Source organism: Pan paniscus, chromosome 5 (assembly GCF_029289425.2).
Source record: "Pan paniscus chromosome 5, NHGRI_mPanPan1-v2.0_pri, whole genome shotgun sequence".
Taxonomy (NCBI): Eukaryota; Metazoa; Chordata; class Mammalia; order Primates; family Hominidae; genus Pan; species Pan paniscus.
Window position 1 is genome coordinate 118,453,301 of NC_073254.2, and position 20,673 is coordinate 118,473,973.

Here is a 20,673-nt window from a genome sequence, read left to right on the forward strand (position 1 = left end):
TTGTTGCTCACCATTTAATGTTGGCTATATTGAAGTAGGCCCAAACAGAAGGGAAATGAGATTGGAAAAACTTGTTTTTTAAAAAAAAAAACAACACACACAAAACAAGTAGCCACAGTGAGCCATCACCTACATATAAGATTTTTTTAAAAGTATTTATAAATTCTGATTTAGTCCATGTTAAATTGCTTTGTTTGACAATATTTTTAAAAGAATGAAGGCAGGACAAGGAAAGTAGAAGGCAAGGGAGAGAGGAAGTGAGGAGGAAAAGGAGGCAAAACCAACCAACACCTCAAATGGCTTTTCACTACTGTGAAATCAAAGTGCAGTCCTAATAATATTCAAAGACCAAGCCATCATTGATTTTCATTTATTTTCACTATCTTAATATTTGCAGGACGATGAGCATTTCTGAAAATAGTTATACATGGGCTGTGTAACATTGTTGCTTGGTGACAGTGAGTTTTGTGAGACTGCCCTGAAGCACTTGGGGACTGTGCATACTGCCTGGAGACTTTTACTTATATAGATTTCTAAGCAGGGTAATGGGAGAAAATTTGAGAATTTAGCTTTTGTTTGATGTGTTACAAATGACAGATGGAAAATTGCAATATTTTGAAAAAACAAAAATGCAATGATGCACAGAACATAAGACTGCCATAATAATAATGGTACTTAGCATTTATGCTGAGTTCTTCATCTACAGAGTACTTTACAAACAACTAATGAAGCCTCATAACACTCCTGAAAGGCAGGTAAGCATCATTACTGCCATTCTACAGATGGAGAAAATGAGGCATGGAGGTTGAATATCTTTGCCTAAGGCTACTGGGAATAAATAGCAACACTTGAATTAAGGTTTAGGGATTCAGTCCTTTCTGCATAAAAGATCAGGGGACCAGCATTATTTGAATTAAAACAATGAAGGTTTAATACTAAATATTATCCCTTTTGAAAAGAAGATAAACTCATCATTCAGTTAACATTGATTTTCTTATAAATTGAAATTATACCTGCCTTCAGAAAACAACAATAACCTGTTCTGAGTTTATTTCCCTCATTCATTCTCAGTCTCCACAATTATCCCCATAGAATGCCTTTACCGAATGATGAGATGATGAGGGGCTTTACAGTCAGTGTCATCTCAAAGCATTGAGATTCGCTTTTGCTTTATATTAAAGTTGCAAATCATATCAATAGGCTTCATTTCATATTATGACAGGCTTCTCATTTCTGGTAAGTAATAATTGTTAGCAATTTCAAAATCCTATATTATGTGAGAAAAATGTAGATGTTATATCTTTCTGCTAGTTAACTCTCTCCATAATTTTCCTCAATCCCAAAATTATTGCTCAAGATATAGAATGTTGCCAAAGAAATGATTCTCAGCCTGAAAGCAATGACCTGAGAGACTGTGTATTTTTGGAGGATTTGCTGCTTACCTTTAAAAGTCATGCAGTTTTTGTTTTAGTTTTGTTTGTTTGAGATAGGGTCTCACTCTGTGGCCCAGGCTGTAGTGCAGTGGCACAATCTTGGCCCACTTTAACCTCAGCCACCTGGGTTCAAGCGATTCTGGTGCCTCAGCCTCCTAAGTAGCTGGAACTACAGGTGCACACCACCACACCTGGCTAATTTTTTGTATTTTTAGTTGAAACAGGGTTTACTCTGTTGGCCAGGCTGGTCTTGAACTCTTGGCTTCAAGTGATCTGCCCGCCTTGGCATGCAGTTTCTAACCAATGTTTTGCAGAGTTAGAAGCACAATGTGGAAAATAGCACAAATTTTAGGAAAATCTCCCCCCCCCCTCCTTTTTTTTTCTCTTTGGAAGATCAATGACCTTGTTTTCATGTGTAAATATTTGTAAATTCCCAGTCCTAGGATCTTTCCAACTGAGGGGACAAGATTTGAAACAATAGTGAGCAGTTCACTTAACACTATGGTATGAAAATATATAATTAAGTCATACTCTCACAAATGTTGAGGAAACATGAAAAGGAACAGAGATTGCTTTTTTTTTTTGCTAATGTACTGAAAACACTATTTACCAAACTGATTTTGATTAGTACATGTGGCAAATATTTAAAGAATTTGATTCTAAAAATTATTCCCATAAACTTGTTTTTTAAAAAGTTCTCAACAAAGAAAATGTTCTAAACTTAGAATTTGGTGATGGTTGCACAACTCTGTGAATACAATACAACCTTTTAATTATACACTTTATGATGTAAATTTCATGTTACAGGAATTATAACTCAATAAAGATTATATATATATATATGTATATGTATATGTTTCAAGGTTCAGAAAATGGCATGCCACTCCCCCACCCCACCCCACCCCAACTTCAGTGCTAGTCTGCTTTAGCTCCAGGACCTATGCTGTATCTGTTCGGTATATATTCTTCAGAGGATTTGGAAGGAATTATTTTTTTCTCTTCTCACTTTGTTTCTCTTGACTCTGCAGGAACCACTTGGGTGCCCAGCTGCTGTCCATTCTCCACACTTATCCCACCTGATGGAACGCTGTTGAGAAAAACATCACTGCAATGCCTAATAAACAGACATGGGTCCCAGACCCAATAAGAGTGAAACCATCCCCCTATTTAAATGAAATTATGGCTGATGAGAAAGACAAATTAATTTCTCTGTCCCTAGTATTACACAAAACTTTGGATGCTGCCATTGTTACAATTTTATTTTCCCCAGGAGCTCAGAGTCCCACCTTCATTCTTTTTGTTTAATGTGGAAGGCTTGCCTGTCCACCTATGGAAGACTAGAATGAGCAAAGACCATGTATTCAATGATCTGTAAATCTAACAGGAAATAATATAATAAATATATTGTGTTTGCTAACCAAATCTGTGAATGATTAGATCGACTGGTTAATGATTAGATGGATTAACACATCATTTCTATTTTCTCTCTCCTCCCCTACTTCTTGTTTTAATGATACCTTCCAAGTTTTATTTCTCCAAGCCTAACCCCTTACATAATACAAGAGGACAACAGTTTGCAAAATAAATATCTGTTGGCCCTAACTGGTAAATACTGAAATAGATTTCAAGTAATGTGAGTGTTTTTGAAACCACCTAAATCTGTAAGCCACCCTGCAAGGAACAAGGGTAGCAAAGTGAATAAGCCAGACATGTAAAAATAAAGAAAGATGACAAAATGGAAGGCAATTAATGCCTGTAATGGAGGTGGGGAAGGGGGGAATGACAAGTTAATAAGAAATTTATTTTTAAATGCTATCTGCCATAAAATATCCATGCTTATTTTAGAAAATATGTAAAATGTTTAAGAATTAAACATCTTTAAAAAAATCACATGAACTCATCACCCTGCAACAAAACACACACAGATGAGTGCACACACTTAAACACACATTAATTTTCAATTAGTATATAAAGTTAATATCCTGCTAAGTACAAGATACTATATCATGAGCATTTTGTCTCGCCAATATTCTATGAAAACATAATTATAATTATTACAGAATATTCTGGAAAGTGAATATACCATGATTTATCCAGTCATTTCCCTATTAACACACATTTTGTGATTCCAATTTATCACTGCCACACAGTATTTTCTTAAATAACCTCACTTATAAGTTTTGTTTGAACGTTTTTATTATTTTCTATTTAATATAATGTTAATATAATGTTATATAATATAATGTTATAATGTTAGGGTTTTACTATATAAGGTGTATACATTATTTTAACGCTCTTTCCACTGGACGCCCAAAGCCCTCAGTAAGTTTAGTGAATAACAGTACAATGCCCAAATTTTTGAAAGTTTTTCTCTTCCTTAATTTTTAGCATTGTGCACTATATTTTATTTTGAATAAATTAAAGAACTCATTTAAAGTACCTTTCATAGTGTCTCATATAGTGAGGTATCATACATAATGGTATTATTATAAATTTTGTTACTAATAATGACATACATATACTTGCTCAATTACTAGGAAAATGAATGCTTAAACTTATCTTTCTTTTATTATCAGTGGGTTGAATTATGTCTTATATTTATTGACCATTCATATTTCTTCTGTGAATTTTCTTGTCTTTTAATTATTATCAGTATATTTCTTTTTTCTCTAGATTTTGTGTTAAAAAACACTATAATATGTAGTAACAATATTATCCCTTTATTATTTTTGTTTTGAATATTTTCATTAACTTATCAATTACCTTTTAATTACTTCTGAGTTATTTTACAAAAAACATCTAAATCATTAATAAAATACATTGATAATTTTAAACATTATTATATATGCCATTATTTTTATACTTAGAACAGCTTTTTCCAAAGTTTAATCTATGAAACACTAGGCTTCTAAAACATTTTGTTAAATAAATAAAATTATATGGTCTAATAAGTTTGAAGAAAATGAAGATATATAAATTTAAGTGGTTTTCTTTCACATTTTTTATGTTTGTAGGAAGCTAATATGCATTGTAGTGCCAAAGGGCATTTACAAAACATATTTGACCATGGCACCCTCCATTCATAAAGCATTTCGTAGGGTTAGTGTGTCTCTGAATACATTTTAGTTGACCTATATAGAAGCTATTTATCTGTTCCAAGACCACATAAAAAAGTTAAACCAGGCCAGGTGCGGTGAGTAACTCCTCTAATCCCAACTTTTTGGGAGGCCGAGGTGGGTGGATTACCCAAGGTCAAAAGTTTGAGACCAGACTGACCAACATGGTAAAACGCTATCTCTACTAAAAATACAAAAATTAGCTGGCCGTGGCAGTGCACCCCTGTAGTCTCAGCTACTCGGGAGCCTGAGACAGGAGAATCACTTGAATCTGATAAGCATAGCTTGCTGTGAGCCAACATTGTGCCACCGAACTCCAGCCTGGGCAACACAGGGAGACTTCCAAAAAAAAAAAAAAGAGAGAAAAAGAGAGAGGGAGAGAGAGAGAGAGAGAGAAAGGGAGAAAGAGAGGGAGGGAGGGAGGGATGGAGGGAGGAAGGAAGGAAGGAAAGAGAGAGAGAGAGAGAAAGAGACAGAAAGAAAGAAAGAAAAACTATACTTAAAAAAAATTTTAAAGCCTCATGGTATATTCATTTATTTGTTTGCTTTAACAACTTTTTGCAAGTTATTTGTTTAATAAATATTATGAATTAGGTCTCTTTTTTTAACCCAATAATTAATTCTCCCAATACCATTTGTTTAGAAACTTAAATCTTCTTTTAATCCTTTGGTTTATCATGCCCTCTGTTTTTGCCATAACCTAAATTATTATACGTACCATAGTGTGTCCAAATACTATCTATTCTGTTATATTAATCTTAACTGTAATTTCATGAACCGGAACCACAGTGTTTTAACATCATAACATATTTAAACACCTGTCTTAATGTATTAAAAGATGTGAATTATTTTTCTTTCCCCATAATGTTCATAGATACTTTTACATGTTTATTCTCACAATGAACTTTGAATTATTTTATCGTGATCTCAAATAACATTTATTAACCCTATCATTAATTTGAAAGTTATTTGCATATTTAAAAAAATCCAGTGCTCCGTTATGGAAATACAGTTTCTATTTTTATTACATTGAAGTTTTTATTTATATTGCTTAGTAAAGTATTTTAAGACTGCTCATATAGATTATGTACATTTCTTAATAAGATATTACTATTTTGTGAATAGTACCTTTTCACATTATGTACACTAATTGGTTATTGCTGCTGTACAGAAAAACTATCAACTTTTGCCATTTAATTTGTATCCAATCACTGTAATGAACTTTAATATTAATTCTCAGACTTTTGCCGATTATTCTCTTGAGTTCTCTATTTAAATAGTCATATTGTCTGCAAATAATAACAAAAATTTGCCTTCTCTTATTTCAGTATTATATTTTATTGCCTTGGCAAGGAAGTCAAAGCCTGTGTTAATTAGTGAGGGTATTAGCAAATACTGTTTTTTGTAAATATAATATTCAATAGTTTTAAAAGTAATTTTTAAGGTATGTTATCAATTCATAATTTGGTAGGAATTAATTTTTAAAAATTAGGAATGAGTGGTAAGTGCTATTGAAGGCGTTTTTACCAACAAATGAGATCAAAATAAATCTTATGGGATTTCCTTTTGAGTTATCTATTTATATCTACCTACCTACCTACTTACCTATTTATCTCCCTGTCTATCCACATATATAAATATCACTCTATACATTAAGATGTGTATATACGTAGTTGCATGCATAACATACACTACAACACACACATACACATTTCTATGTCTATTACTAAAACACCTGACTTTTCTTGGCTAAATTCTCTGGTTGAGGTTCAAAAGCTTCCCAGAGGCCATGTCTTAGTGCTTAATACTCGCATATAGTTTTCTTATGTGAGCTCAGATTTCTGTAATAAATCATTTTCAGATTCTTCTTGGGCCTCAGTATAATGTTCTCTTTATCTTTCCTTACTAGACCTTGCGTTGTTTTCGTTTTTTCCTCTTTGCTATTCCTAAGTCAAAGGCATCCAGATTCAGTGTTTACCATCAGAAAATGTATCAATTTCATTTGATGCTGCTCACTCTCTACCAGGTGCTAACAGAATCACCTTTTTATATCACTATAGATGAAAGGGTATCTAATATCTGTGAGTCTTAGCCATACATCAGTGTCTAACCAAAGTTTATCGGCTTCATGTCTCTGGACTGAAATGGAGCCATTTTCCAACTCCATTATCTGTATCATCAACACCCTGCAGATGAAATACAAGGGGAATACTATACTATAGGAGCTTCTGCCTATAGTCCATTTATGGTTCCACACCTGGAGGATGATGTTTTCTAAGATGTAACTCCCCCTGTTCAACCCTGTACCACCCGCTTGTGTTCTCAATTCAGATGTACATACTTGTGTGTGGTGGGGTTGGAAGAGGTGTCAGGGGAAGGTGGAGGATAAGTGAGCCTTGGTACCTTAAGAAGCAACACTTTTACATAAGGATGACAGCCTAGTGTTCTCTTAGGTTCTGACCTGGTGTTTCTAGATTGTGGGCATTCAGTGAGGTTTCAATGAGATGTCTCCTTGTTGTTTTTAAGGAAACATGACTCCTCTGTTGTAGGGAAAGAGATGGGAGAAGACCATTAATTATTTTTATCATAATCTTCCATTATTCTGCTATTCAGTGAAAATCTTTCTCCCAACCACCTCCGAATCAAGCACTATGTCCTCTGACAGTCTTAATTTTCTGTGTTTCTGTAAGTTGCATCTTTTGTTCTGTCTTCGTAGATTTGTTGGGAAGCAGTGAGACATTAGAGACACTGATTGAAGAATTACTTTGTAAGTGCCCAATTAAAGTAGAACCTGGGGGAAGAAATTTAGGATTTTCAAATAAGGATAAAATTCGCAGAAACAAATTGGAAGAAGTTTACTCCATTCCGTTCTAGAACACTTCAAGGCTGTTTTATCAAAGAAGACATTAAAGTTAAATAAAAACCTTTAGTCATATGTATACATATGTAACTAACCTGCACGTTGTGCACATGTACCCTAAAACTTAAAGTATAATAAAAAAAAAACTTTAGTCAAAAACTTAGAAACTTTAAACTTACTTTATGTAAGGATCACATGATAAAACTACTTCAAATAAAAACACTATGAAGCTATTAGACTATATAAATTCTCAAAGTAATTATTTAAGACAATGAGAAAAATATAATATACCAGTAACTACTTTTCAAAATTATTACCATTTAGGTATAGAATAATTTTTAGAAAGAATAACAAAATGCTTAAAAACATATTGACATATCAACAATGTGTCTGATCATTTTTTAAATCATCCTCAAAGGGATTTTGTAAATTTTCAGTCTTCCCCTAGACACTTACTTGTATTAATCTAGGTTCTCCAGAGAAACAGACTCAATAGGAGATACACTCACACACACTCACTATAAGGAATTGGTGCACACAGTTAAAAAACATGGGAAGTCCAAGATCTGTAGTCAGAAGGAGCTGATAGTATAAGTTTCAGTCCAAGTCTAAAGGCAGGAGAAGACTAATGTCCCAGCTAGAAGACAGTCAAGCAGAAAGAATCGTTTTATTCTATTCAGGCCTTCAACAATTTGGATGAGGTCCACTCGTATTATGGAGAGAAATCTGTTTCACTCACTCTACTTATTTGAATGTTAATATCATCCAGAAACACCCCCATAGACACTCCCAGGTGATGCTTAACCAAATATCTGGGCACCCCATTGTCCACTTAAACTGAGGCATGCAATTAACCATCGCAAGTCCACTCCTTATCAACTTGGCACCTATATGCATTTCCTTAAACTATACCTAATCTCCAAATGAAGATGATAATAAGGTCATAATTATGTCTAACGTGATATAATTATACTGCATATAATCAGAAATACATTAACCCTTTCCACAGAGGAATCAAAGTCCTTAAATGATATTTAGTCTTCTCAATATTTCATAACTTAAATACTATGATATAAAATTAACCATACTTAAATATGATATAAATCCAAATATTTTTTGTTATTTAATAATAAAATAAAGGAAGAATGAAAACAAAAATATACACACAGATACATATACAAAAACATGTTTATAACAAAATAATGAATAAATATTCATGACAATTACAGTCTTCATTTCTGTAACTGGACACGTAGCCATAGCTAGTAAATATAACTTCCTTCTTTCACTACTCATTCTGTATTCCTATTGCCTTCAGCAAGCACCTCAATTGGTCATAGTTCTTTACCTGGTGGAAAGACACAAGCTTTCATTCCTAAAGGATTTGAGCTATTAGTTTTACTACCAGGATTTGATTGTTGCAGTTTTCCATTGACCTTAATCATATGGCATCGTAATAGTAAGAGATGACTTTAGGGATGACCTTCAGTGTTCCAGACATACTCTTCCTTAACTTCATTGTGAAGTAGCAGTCCAATTTCCACTTGGTAGTCAGGTGGTCACCAAGCATGGTAACTTCTTTCTTTGCCTATTGATTCAGAGGCATGAGGAGTCCAAAGTGGTCAGGCTGCAATCTTAACTTCCAGTTCAATGGAAAACATTCTTATGTTTTTTGGTAGAAGCATTACTCCCTTCTAACCCAAGAATTCTAGGCCAGCAGAACATAAATTGACAGGAATGGGAGGAAAATTTTGCTAATGCATCACTATGGTTAATAGTGAGTGATGCCACTCCCATTTCCACTCCTTGATTCTTGGACCCATGCATCCTAGCTATCAGAGAAATAGCACAATATATTGAACTCAGAGAATATACAGCTTTTCATAGAACCTGCCCTAATCCTTTAAGTTATTGACATATATTTGGAAGTATAAAAGAGTCTTCAAAAGGCCATTCTACTTTTCTATAAAGCCAGCTGTTTCAAGATGGTGGAGAATATGGTAAAAGCAGTAAATCTCATAAGTGTGGGTCCATCACCACATTTCTTTGGCTGTGAAGTGAGTATCTTTGTCACAAGCAATGCTGTGTGAAATATCATGACGATAGATATGGTATTCTGGTATTCTGTAAGTCCATAGGTGGCAAAAACATTGCATACAGGGGAGGAAAATCCATATTCAAAGTAAATGTCTATTAGGGATGAAAGGCTTTAAGATTAAAAAATAAAAATAAAAAGAAACAGAGTAAACGTCTATTCTAGAAAGAACAGAACACAGTCCCTTCCATGATGAAAGCAGTATAATGTAATCAATCTCCTACTAGGTAGCTGGCTGATCACCCCAAGGAATGGTGCTATATCAGGAGTTCAGTGTCAGTCTCTGCTGCTAGCAGATTGGGCAATCAGCAGTGGCCATAGCCAGGTCTGCCTTTGTGAATGGAATTCCATGTTGCTAAGCCTATGCATAACCTCCATCTCTGCCATCGTGGCCCCTTTGTTCATAAGTTCATTATGTGATGACACGGGTGGCTGGAGAAAGAGGCTGACTGAATTTTCACAGGACAAGTCATTCTGTCCACTTGATTAGTAAAATCCTCCTCTGCTGAGTTCACCATCTGGTGAACATTCACACGGGACACAAATATCTTCACACTTTTTGCCCATTCTGAAAGGTCTGCATACCTCTAATCTAAATTTTTTCTTGTCACCAATTTTTCAATTCTATTCCTTCCATGACCCTGACCATACTATCAAACCATTGATCACAGACCATGAATCAGTACATACATCTGGCCATTTTTCCTTCTGAACTAAGAGAACAACCATGTTCTGCTTGACAGAAGGATTTCCCTTTACCATTCTCATTTAGGATGCCCAAGAACAAGGCTACAGTGCTACAGCTACCTACGTTTAGGTTGTGCCTGCATATAATTCACACCCCAGGCCCTAGATGTCTTCTTTCGCCAGCTGATCATCAGGATCTTCCCATGTGGTGATAGGTATGGGCTGAGAAAGAGAAGGCCGAGTAGCAGAAGTGAGGACCTTAGGCTTTGGGACCACTTCTTCATGTAACTTACCTGTTTCCTTACGGTCTATTTGGGTCCCCTCACATATATATCACTTCCACTTTATTACGGATTGCTGATGGGCATGCCCAACTTTAGGCCTTGGTGGGTCAGATAACACCTAATTCATAATGGACAGCTCAGGTTTCATGGTAACCTGGCGGTCCATGCTTAAGTGTTCAGTCTCTACTAAGGCCCAGTAGCACGCCACGAGCTGTTTCTCGAAAGAGTATTTACTTGAAGAAGATGGCAGAGCTTTGCTCCAAAATCCTCAGGGCCTTCTTCATGATTCACCAGTGGGGGCCTGCCAAGGGCTTCAAAAAATATCTTTATCTGCCACTGAAACTTCAAGCACCAATGGATGCAATGGATCATATGGCTCAAGTGTCAGAGCAGCTTGCACGGCAGCTTGGAACTGTTGCACAGCCATCTCTTGTCTCCATTCAAAACTAGCAACTTTTGGGGTCATTTGATAAATGAGCCCACTAAATGTTGTGCCCCATTTTTTGGTTTTAAGGAGAGGCCAGTTGCAACAACTTATTCTTTACCTTGGAAGGGATATCTCAACATGCCCCACATCACAGGACCCTATGAAATTTCCTGGAGGTACAAGGCCTCTGAATTCTTGAAATTTATTGCACATCCTCTGCTACACAAATGTCTTACAATTAAGCCTAAATTAGTTGCTGCTTCTTGCTCATTAAGTCCAATTAGCATAATGTCATCAATGTAGTGGACCAGTGTGATGTCTTGTAGTAAGGCAAAGATCCCTGCAAACTAAACGAAGACACAGGGTTGGAAAAGTGATATCCCCCTGAGGTAGGACAGTGAAGGTGCATTGCTGGCCTTGGCAGCTAAAAGCAAACTGCTTCTAGTGATCTTTACTAACAGATATCAATAAGAAAGCATTTGCCAGATCAATAGCTGCACACCAGGTATCAGGGGATCTATTAATATTAATTTGCTCTAGCAATGAAATCACATCTGGCACAGCAGCTACAATTGGAGTCACCACACAATTAAGCTTATGATCATCTGCTGTCATTCTCCAAGGTTCCTCTGTCTTTTGCACAAGCCAAGTAGGTGAATTGAATGGGGATGTGGTAGGAATCACTCCCCGGCATCATTCAAGTCCTTGATGGTGGCATTATTCTCTGCAATCCCTCCAGGAATGCAGTATTGCTTGCAGTTTACTATTTTGCTAGGAAGTCACCATTTTAGTGGCTCTCACTTGGTCTTCATCATTGTAGGCCCTCATATCACAGGTTAGAGAATCAGTGTGAGTATTTTGCCAGATGCTGAAAGTATCTATTCCAATTTTGCATCCCAAAACTGGGGAAATAACCATAGGATGGGGTCAAGGACACGCTGGGCCCACTGAGAGACAAACCTGAGCTAAAACTTCTTTGATTCCCTGCCGACCATAACCCTCTACCCTAAATAGCGAGCCACAGTGACATTTTGGGTCACCTGGAATCAATGTCATTTCATAGTTGGTGTCCAGTAGTACCTGAAAGGTCTGATCATTTCCTTTTCCCCAGTGCACAGTTACCCTGCTAAAAGGCCATAGGTCCCTTTGGGGAAGGCTTGGACAAAAATTACCAGTACAAATTTTCAGTACTTTACCAAGATCCTTTCTCTAGGGGTCTTGACCTTTCCCTTCATTCTAGCAGTTCTGGGTTTGAAAACTGGCTCAATCCTGATAATTGTTTGAGGGGCTGTGACTCTATTATTACAATTCAGGTTAGACTTTTGTTCATGTGACCTAGAACTTTTCTGCTTATATAAATCAAGAAGGAATGTAGTAGGCTTCTTATCTATTTCACTCTGGGAACACCATGGTCAACTAGCCAGCACTATAAGTTTGCATGAATCAGGGTATTCTGATTGCCACTTTGACTCTGCTGTCCATTACAGTAACCACACACCCACCTTGCCGTTGGTGGTTGAGTGCAGCCACATGACTGCAGCCACCTGGGATCCAATTACTCCCACTGCCTTTAGTTTTCCCAGTGGTCTGCAGGCACTACTGTAAGGGCTGTCCTACAGAGAACAGCAATCACAGAGCTCTTCAAGGATGTCATAACTCCCCTCACAGATTTATTTCTCATGGTAAGGGTAATAAATAAGTATGTTTTCTGTATCCTTCTAGTGTGGCTGAATAGGCATTAAATGACAAATCCACTCTAATACTCCAATCTCCCTTTGAATCCCTTCCTCTACGTTAAACCAAGGCAGGTCCTGTATTTCTCATTTGCTCACTGTGGGCCACCTTTCAGTCCATGTTTCAACCAACTAAGCAAACAAACTCTTAGAACTCTTTCTACCTCCTGAATATCCACAGGACAAGTCATTCTGTCCACTTGATTAGTAAAATCCTCTGCTGAGTTCACCATCTGGTGGGCATTCACATGGGACACAAATATCTTCACACTTTTTGCCCATTCTGAAAGGTCTGCATACCTCTAATCTAACTTCTGAGCTATGATATTAAATAGAGAATCTCTGCTATGTGAGCCCATATCCATGAATTCAGACTGATCCAACTTAATGTTCTTAACACCCATTATCACACACTGTTAATATCTATTCCCACACGTGTTTCCTGGATTTCTGCTTACCCATATTAGAAAACTTAAGCTGTTCTTTTGGAAAGTAGTGCACCATGGGTCACAATGAGTACCTCCCTTTAGGGGCTGGCTGGAACTTTAGTCTACTACTAGGTCTAGAAGCAAAGCGGGGTGGAAGGGACAGGTCCTGAGAAGAGTGAACATTGTCTTGCATGGAAACTGCCTCAGAGAAGGTCATTACAGTTTCCTTAGGCAATGCAGGGTTAATCCCCTCAGACAAGGGTGGAGAGGTTGAGACCACCAAGGTGGGAAAGCAGCTGTGATTGGAGAGGCCACTTCTGCTGGAGGTGAGTAGGCCTCTTCCACTGGCAAAGAAGACTTGTCAGAATTTAGGGGTTCAATGCCCTTAGCTCCATTAGGGTCTTCCCACACATCCACATTACAACTTACAGGATCCCATTTTCTCCCAATCAAAGTCCTTACTTTAACAGTAGATAAATTGAGGGGCTGGGAGTTGAACTTACATTGTAATTCAACCAATGGTATGATGAGTTCTGTATTTGATTTTCAGGAATCCCAGTTCCGTGGCTATAAAAGAAAAGACACACATAAAGCATCCAGGTCATTTACGCAGTGTTTGAGCTGAGACTTTGAATTTCTTATCTCATTCTTTCATTTCACCCCTTTGTCCAGTGACATTAGGAGAATAAGCCAGCCTCACTATATTCGTGAGTGTCCTGGTTCATCCATGTAACTATAACAAAATACTAAACTGGTTGGCTTATAAAAAAAAGAAATTTATTCTTCATAGTTCTGGAGGCTGGGAAGTCTAAGACCAAAGTGCTGGCAGATTAGGTGTACGGTGAGGGCCTGCCTCCTTGTTCACAGATGGCCATCTTCCCATTGTGTCTTCATATGGTGGAAGCGGCAAGGGTGCTCTCTGGGGCCCCTTTTAAAGGGCATTCGTTCATTCATAACAGTTGTATCCTCATGACCTTTTCACTTATCTAAGGCCCCACCTTTAAAGACCATTAGAGTGGGGATTAGGTTTCAACATATCAGTTGGGGGATGCGTGGGCGGATGTACACATTCCCTCAACAGCAGTTAAATATTCAAAGATGTTCAAAAATATCATACGCACAGTCACCCAACCCCTTGCTGTTTATAAGCTGTTGATTAGAAATATATGATGCAGATATTTTGTGTATGCATATCTTTATTGCCAGGCCATGCAATGGACTATCAGTGTTCTCTTTACTACTGGCAAGGGTCATTAGTGTTGTTAAATCTAATCAGATTAGGCGCAGAATTCCAAAAATCCCAGAATCAATTCAGAAAACACATCCTTAAAATTCTGTTCCTCTGGAACCACTTTCAGTACAAAATTCTATATTAGTCTGTGTTCCCTGGAGAAAAAAAACCAATAGGATATATATATATACATATATATATAAAATCACGTGATTATGAGTGCTGAGAAGTCTAAGGTGTATATTTGGCAAGATGGAAACCCAGGAGAGCCAATAGTAGAGTTTAGTTTGAGTCAGAAGGCCTGTGAACCAGGAGAACAAACAGAGTAAGTTCCAGTCTGAGTCCTCTGAGACCCTGAGAACCAGAAGACCCATTGATATAAGCCACGGTCAGAGTTTAAAGACAGAAGACTGATGTCTAGCTGGAAAACCGTCAGGCAGAGAAAAATAATTATTTCTTACTCATCTTTTTATTCCATTCAGACCTTCAATAGATTGGATGAGGCTCCTGCACATTAGGAAGATTCATCTGTTTTTACTCAAGCTACTGATCCAAATGTTAATCTCATCCAGAAACATCCTCACAGATACATCCAGAATAACATTTAACCAAATCTCTAGGCACCCCATGGCCCACTCAAATTGATACGTAAAAGTAACAAGCACAACACTCTTTTACAGTAATGTTTCTTAGATTAGCATAATAACTGAAGAAAATACACTAAAAGTCACCTGACAAATTTAAAAATAATTTGCTCCTATACCATCTAATGCCATTGATCTTTTAACAGAATGCCATTGACTTGCTATAAAGAAACTAAATAGAGTGAAATGTAATTTGGTTCCTTTCAAGGTTTATATCTGTTGTAACTTTCCCTTTTCTATAAGCCAATTGCCTTAAAGATTCATGGGAACTCTAGCTTCTCTAGTTCTTTTAATTGTGATGTTAGGGTGTCAGTTTTAGACCTTCCCTGCTTTCTCCTGTGGTCATTTAGTGCTATAAATTCCCCTCTGAACACCAGAGATTCTGGTACGTTGTGTCTTTGTTCTCATTGGTTTCAAAGAACTTATTTATTTCTACCTTAATTTTGTTATTTATCCAGTAGTCATTCAGGAGCAGATTGTTCAGTTTCCATGTAGTTTTGAGTTCTAATTTGATTGCACTGTGGTCTGAGAGACTGTTACGATTTACATTCTTTTGCATTTACTGAGGAGTGTTTTACTTCCAATTATCTGGTCAATTTTAGAATAAGTGTGATGAGGTGCTGAGAAGAATGTATATTCTGTTGATTTGGAGTGGAGAGTTCTGTAGATATCTATTAGGTCTGCTTGGTCCAGAGTTGAATTCAAGTCCTGAATTCCTTGTTAATTTTCTGTCTCATTGAGCTGTCTAATATTGACAGTGGGGTGTTAAAGTCTCCCACTATTATTGTGTGGGAGTCTAAGTCTCTTTATAGGTCTCTAAGTACTTGCTTTATGAACCTGGGTGCTCCTGTATTGGGTGCATGTATATTTAGAATAGTTAGCTCTTCTTGTTGCATTGATCCCTTTACCATTATGTAGTGCCCTTCTTTGTCTTTTCTGATCTTTGTTGGTTTAAAGTCTGTTTTATCAGAGACTAGGATTGCAATCCCTGCTTTGTTTTTTGGTAAACAAATTCAAAAGCTAGCAGAAGACAAGAAATAACTAAGATCAGAGCAGGACTGAAGGAGATAGAGATATGAATAATCCTTCAAAAAAATCAATGAATGAAGGAGCTGGTTTTTTGAAAAGATTAACAAAATAAGTAGACCGCTAGGCAGACTAACAAAGAAGAAAAGAGAGAAGAATCAAATAGAAACTATAAAAATGATGAAGGGGATATCACCACTGATCCCACAGAAATACAAACTACCATCAGAGAATATTATAAACACCTCTATGCAAATAAACTAGAAAATCTAGAAGAAATGGATAAATTCCTGGACATGAACACCCTTTCAAGACTAAACCAGGAAGAAGTTAAATCCCTGAATAGACAAATAACAAGTTCTGAAATTGAGGCAGTAATTAATAGCCTACCAAAAAAGCCCAGGACCAGACGGATTCACAGCCGAATTCTACCAGAGGTACAGGAAGGAGCTGGTACCACTCCTTCTGAAACTATTCTAAACAGGAGAAAAAGAGGGACTCCTTCCTAACTCATTTTATGAGGCCAGTATCATCCTGACACCAAAACCTGGCAGAGATACAACAAAAAAAGAAAATTTCAGGCCAATATCTCTGATGAACATCAATGCGAAAATCCTCAATAAAATACTGCAAACCGAATCCAGCAGCACAACAAAAAGCTTATCCACCACAATCAAGTTGGCTTCATCCCTGGGATGCAAGACTGCTTCAACATACGCAAATCAATAAATGTAATCCATCACATAAACAGAGCCGATGACAAAAACCACATGATTATCTCAATAGATGAAGAAAAGGCTTTCAATAAAATTAAACATCCCTTCATGCTAAAAACTCTCAATAAACTAGGTATAGATGCAACATATCTGAAAATATTAAGAGCTATTTATGACAAACCCACAGCCAATATCATACTGAATGGGCAAAAGCTGGAAGCATTCCCTTTGAAAACTGGCATGAGACAAGGATGCCCTCTCTCACCACTCCTATTCAACATAGTATTGGAAATTCTCACCAGGGCAATCAGGCAAGAGAAAGAAATAAAGCGTATTCAAATAGGAAGAGAGAAAGTCAAATTGTCTTTGTTTGCAGATGACATGATTGTGTATTTAGAAAACCCCATTGTCTCAGCCCAAAATCTCCTTAAGCTGATAAGCAACTTCAGCGAAGTCTCAGGATACAAAATCAACGTGCAAAAATCACAAGCATTCCTATACACCAAGAACAGACAAGCAGAGAGCCAAATCATGATTGAGCTCCCATTCACAATTGCTACAAAGAGAATAAAATACCTAGAAATACAACTTACAAGGGATGTGAAGAACTTCTTCAAAAAGAAATTCAAACCTCTGCTCAGGAAAATAAGAGAGGACACAAACAAATGGAAAAAATTCCATGCTCATGGATAGGAGAATCAATATTGTGAAAATGGCCATACTGCCCAAAGTAATTTATAGATTCAATGCTATCCCCATTGACTTTCTTCACAGAATTAGAAAAAACTACTTTAAATTTCATATGGAACCAAAAAAGAGCCCATAGCCAAAACAATCCTAAGCAAAAAGAACAAAGCTGGAGACATCACACTACCTGACTTTAAACTATACTTCAAGGCTGCAGTAACCAAAACAGCATGGTACCAGTACCAAAACAGATATATAGACCAATGAAACAGAACAGAGGCCTCAGAAATAATGCCACACATCTACAACCATCTGATGCTTGACAAACCTGACAGAAACAAGCAAAAGGGAAAGGATTCCCTATTTAATAAATGGTGTTGGGAAAACTGGCTAGCCATATGAACAAAAGTGAAATTGGACCTCCTCCTTACACCTTATACAAAAATTAACGCAAATTGAATTAAAGACTTAAACCTAAGATCTAAAACCATAAAAACCCTAGAAGAATACCTAGGCAATACCATTCAGGACATAGGCATGGGCAAGGACTTCATGACTAAAACACCAAAAGCAGTGGCAACAAAAGCCAAAATTGACAAATGGGATCTAATTAAATTGAAGAGCTTCTGCACAGCAAAAGAAACTATTATCAGAGTGAACAGGCAACCTACAGAATGGGAGAAAATTTTGCAATCTAGCCATCTGACAAAGGGCTAATATCCGGAATCTACAAAGAACTTAAACAAATTACAAGAAAAAAACAAACAACTTCATCAAAAAGTGGGCAAAGGATATGAAAAGACACTTCTCAAAAGAATACATTTATGTGGCCAACAACATGAAAAAAATCTCATCATCACTGGCCATTAGAGAAATGCAAATCAAAACCACAGTGAGATACCATCTCACACCAGTTAGAAAGGCAATCATCAAAAGGTCAGGAAACAATAAATGCTGGGGAGGATGTGGAGAAATAGGAATGCTGTTACACTGTTGTTGGGAGTGTAAACTAGTTCAACCACTGTGGGAGACAGTGTGGTGATTCCTCAAGGATCTAGAACCAGAAATACCATTTGACCCTAATCCCATTACTGGGTATATACCCAAAGGATTATAAGTCATTCTACTACAAAGACACATGCACACTTTTGTTTATCGCAGCACTGTTCACAAGAGCAAAGACTTGGAACCAACCCAGATGCCCATCAATGATAGACTGGATAAAGAAAATGTGGCACATATACACCATAGAATACTATGCAGCTATAAAAAAGGATGAGTTCATGTCCTTTACAGGGACATGGATGAAGCTGGAAACCATCATCCTAAGCAAACTAACATAGGAACAGAAAACCAAACACTGCATGTTCCCACTCATATGTGGGAGTTGAACAATGAGAACACGTGGACACAGGGAGGGGAACATCACACACCAGGGCCTGTCAAGGGGTGGGGGACTTAGTGGTGGGATAGCATTAGGAGAAATACCTATTGTACATGATGGGTTGATGCGTGCAGCAAACCACCATGGCATGTATATACCTATGTAACAAACCTGCATGTTCTGAATATGTATCCCAGAACTTAAATCATAATAATAAAAAAATTCATGGGAACTGTATTGCTTTCTCATACTTGGACCCATTCAGTTTTAACGTGAAAAAATTTAACATAGTACCCAACCTACATAGCTGCTGACATCTACAAACCTCTCATACAATTCTTTCATGATTCAGAAAGAAAGAATTAACTAGAAAAAACTCTCCTTATCTAAATTTAAACTCTCCATATTTAAAATTTTTAATTAATGATGTGGCATCAAAATATTCTAAACAGCTTCTTAGTAAAATATACAACTGAAGAAACTTCACACTGTAATCTCATTAATCCTATTACATAGATAGGGAAATTTAGACTTGTTGATGTTAAATGTCTCCCAGAAGTCATAGGAATAGATAGTGGCAAAGCCAGGAAGGTGCAGGATATGTAAACAAATCAAAATTAAATAAGCACACTATTAATTTTTTTAAAAATATATAAATAAAAGGTATCAGTTAAATATTTGAGCTACAGATGTTAAAACGTAGTCTTATCTCTTACCTTGGTTAGGTCACTCCACAAAAAGGTGACCTAACAAATTAAAGAATAAGAATATAAAACAAAATTTCATATGACATTTGAGACATGGAAACACCTAAAGCCAGAGAGAAATTGGTCATGATTTAATTTGAAGATAGGGAACTACAGGCACTGAAATTGAGAAATCAAAAATAGCTACCTTCAAGGAAGTAAATAAACTTTGTAATTCAATAGTATTTCCTTTACTACTGAATATAAAACAAAATGTAACCTACTTTATGTTACTATAATAGGATTGTCTAATGATAATTTTACTTCATTTTCATATCCTCTTTTATCTCAAAACTTCCTAAAATACCTTGCAACTTTTAATTTATTAATTCATTCAAAAGTACATTCAGTCAGGTGAGGACCGTTAAGAATGCCCATTCACATTTTTGAGGGAATCATCCCACTGAATTGAGACCCACTAATCAGCTCTCCACCTTTCACAAATAATATCTACATTTTTTAGAATATCTTGAACTCTATAGAATGATCCTTTATAAAAATAGATGAAAGAGATCAGAGTGTTAACTTGTGTATTTCATGTGCAAATCCATGCACAACTTGATCTGAAGTCATTTTTAAAAATGGTATTATGACTGCAGTCATTAGCTCTGTTTCTGGCTTTATTCCTTTGCCTTCAAGTTGAACAATGCCACTGTGTCATACAGACAGCTCATTTCCAACTCGCCTAGTTGTGCCAGTTAGAGCCAGCAGTTCACCAACTCCAGCAATATATGTTTGCACTAGAATCCCTGACAATGTACTCCACCTTCTTTCCTCTTCTAACATCTGGTATACAGGACTCATCTTTCTGAACAACGGTGTTAATCTAATACAGATGGCTCTATCATCTCATTTCTCATGGCATTCATTTTAATTTTGGTTGCTTAGGTTCATATAAACCATGAAGACAGTTTTAAAGAGCATGTATATAATATCAATGGTACATCTATTTCAGTTACACTGGACTTAAAAATGACTGCAAATTTGTTAAGGGTCTGAGGCTAGCTGATGTGCTGATGTGCTGTTTGGTAGCTAGTTTTCTTGATAATAAACCTTTAGTCAGGAAATATACATTGTACACATATATACTGTAGAATGGAAACTATGTTCTTATAGGTGATTGACTTATAATGTCTGCACTTCAAAGATGAGCTGGCATCAGGCACATTTCCCTTA

The 20,673-nt window shown here is 36.6% G+C and overlaps 2 long non-coding RNA genes across 13 annotated transcripts in view; one reads left to right on the forward strand and one right to left on the reverse strand.

Annotated features, from left to right (window-relative positions):
- The window catches only part of LOC100992117 (uncharacterized), an 843,804-nt gene that overhangs the window by 785,288 nt on the left and 37,843 nt on the right, over positions 1–20,673 (forward strand). For 11 of the 12 annotated variants that reach the window (XR_010112484.1, XR_010112483.1, XR_010112490.1 and 8 more), the window contains one exon: positions 2,462–6,416. The exons of the other annotated variant lie outside the window; for it this stretch is intronic. This is a non-coding gene — a long non-coding RNA (uncharacterized LOC100992117). Of the gene's footprint in view, positions 1–2,461; positions 6,417–20,673 lie in introns of those variants that run through there. 12 annotated transcript variants of the gene reach the window in all.
- Positions 1–20,673, reverse strand: part of LOC134730615 (uncharacterized) — a 142,792-nt gene that overhangs the window by 55,070 nt on the left and 67,049 nt on the right. The window contains exon 2 of the long non-coding RNA XR_010112494.1: positions 13,567–13,630. This is a non-coding gene — a long non-coding RNA (uncharacterized LOC134730615). The remainder of the gene's footprint in view (positions 1–13,566; positions 13,631–20,673) is intronic.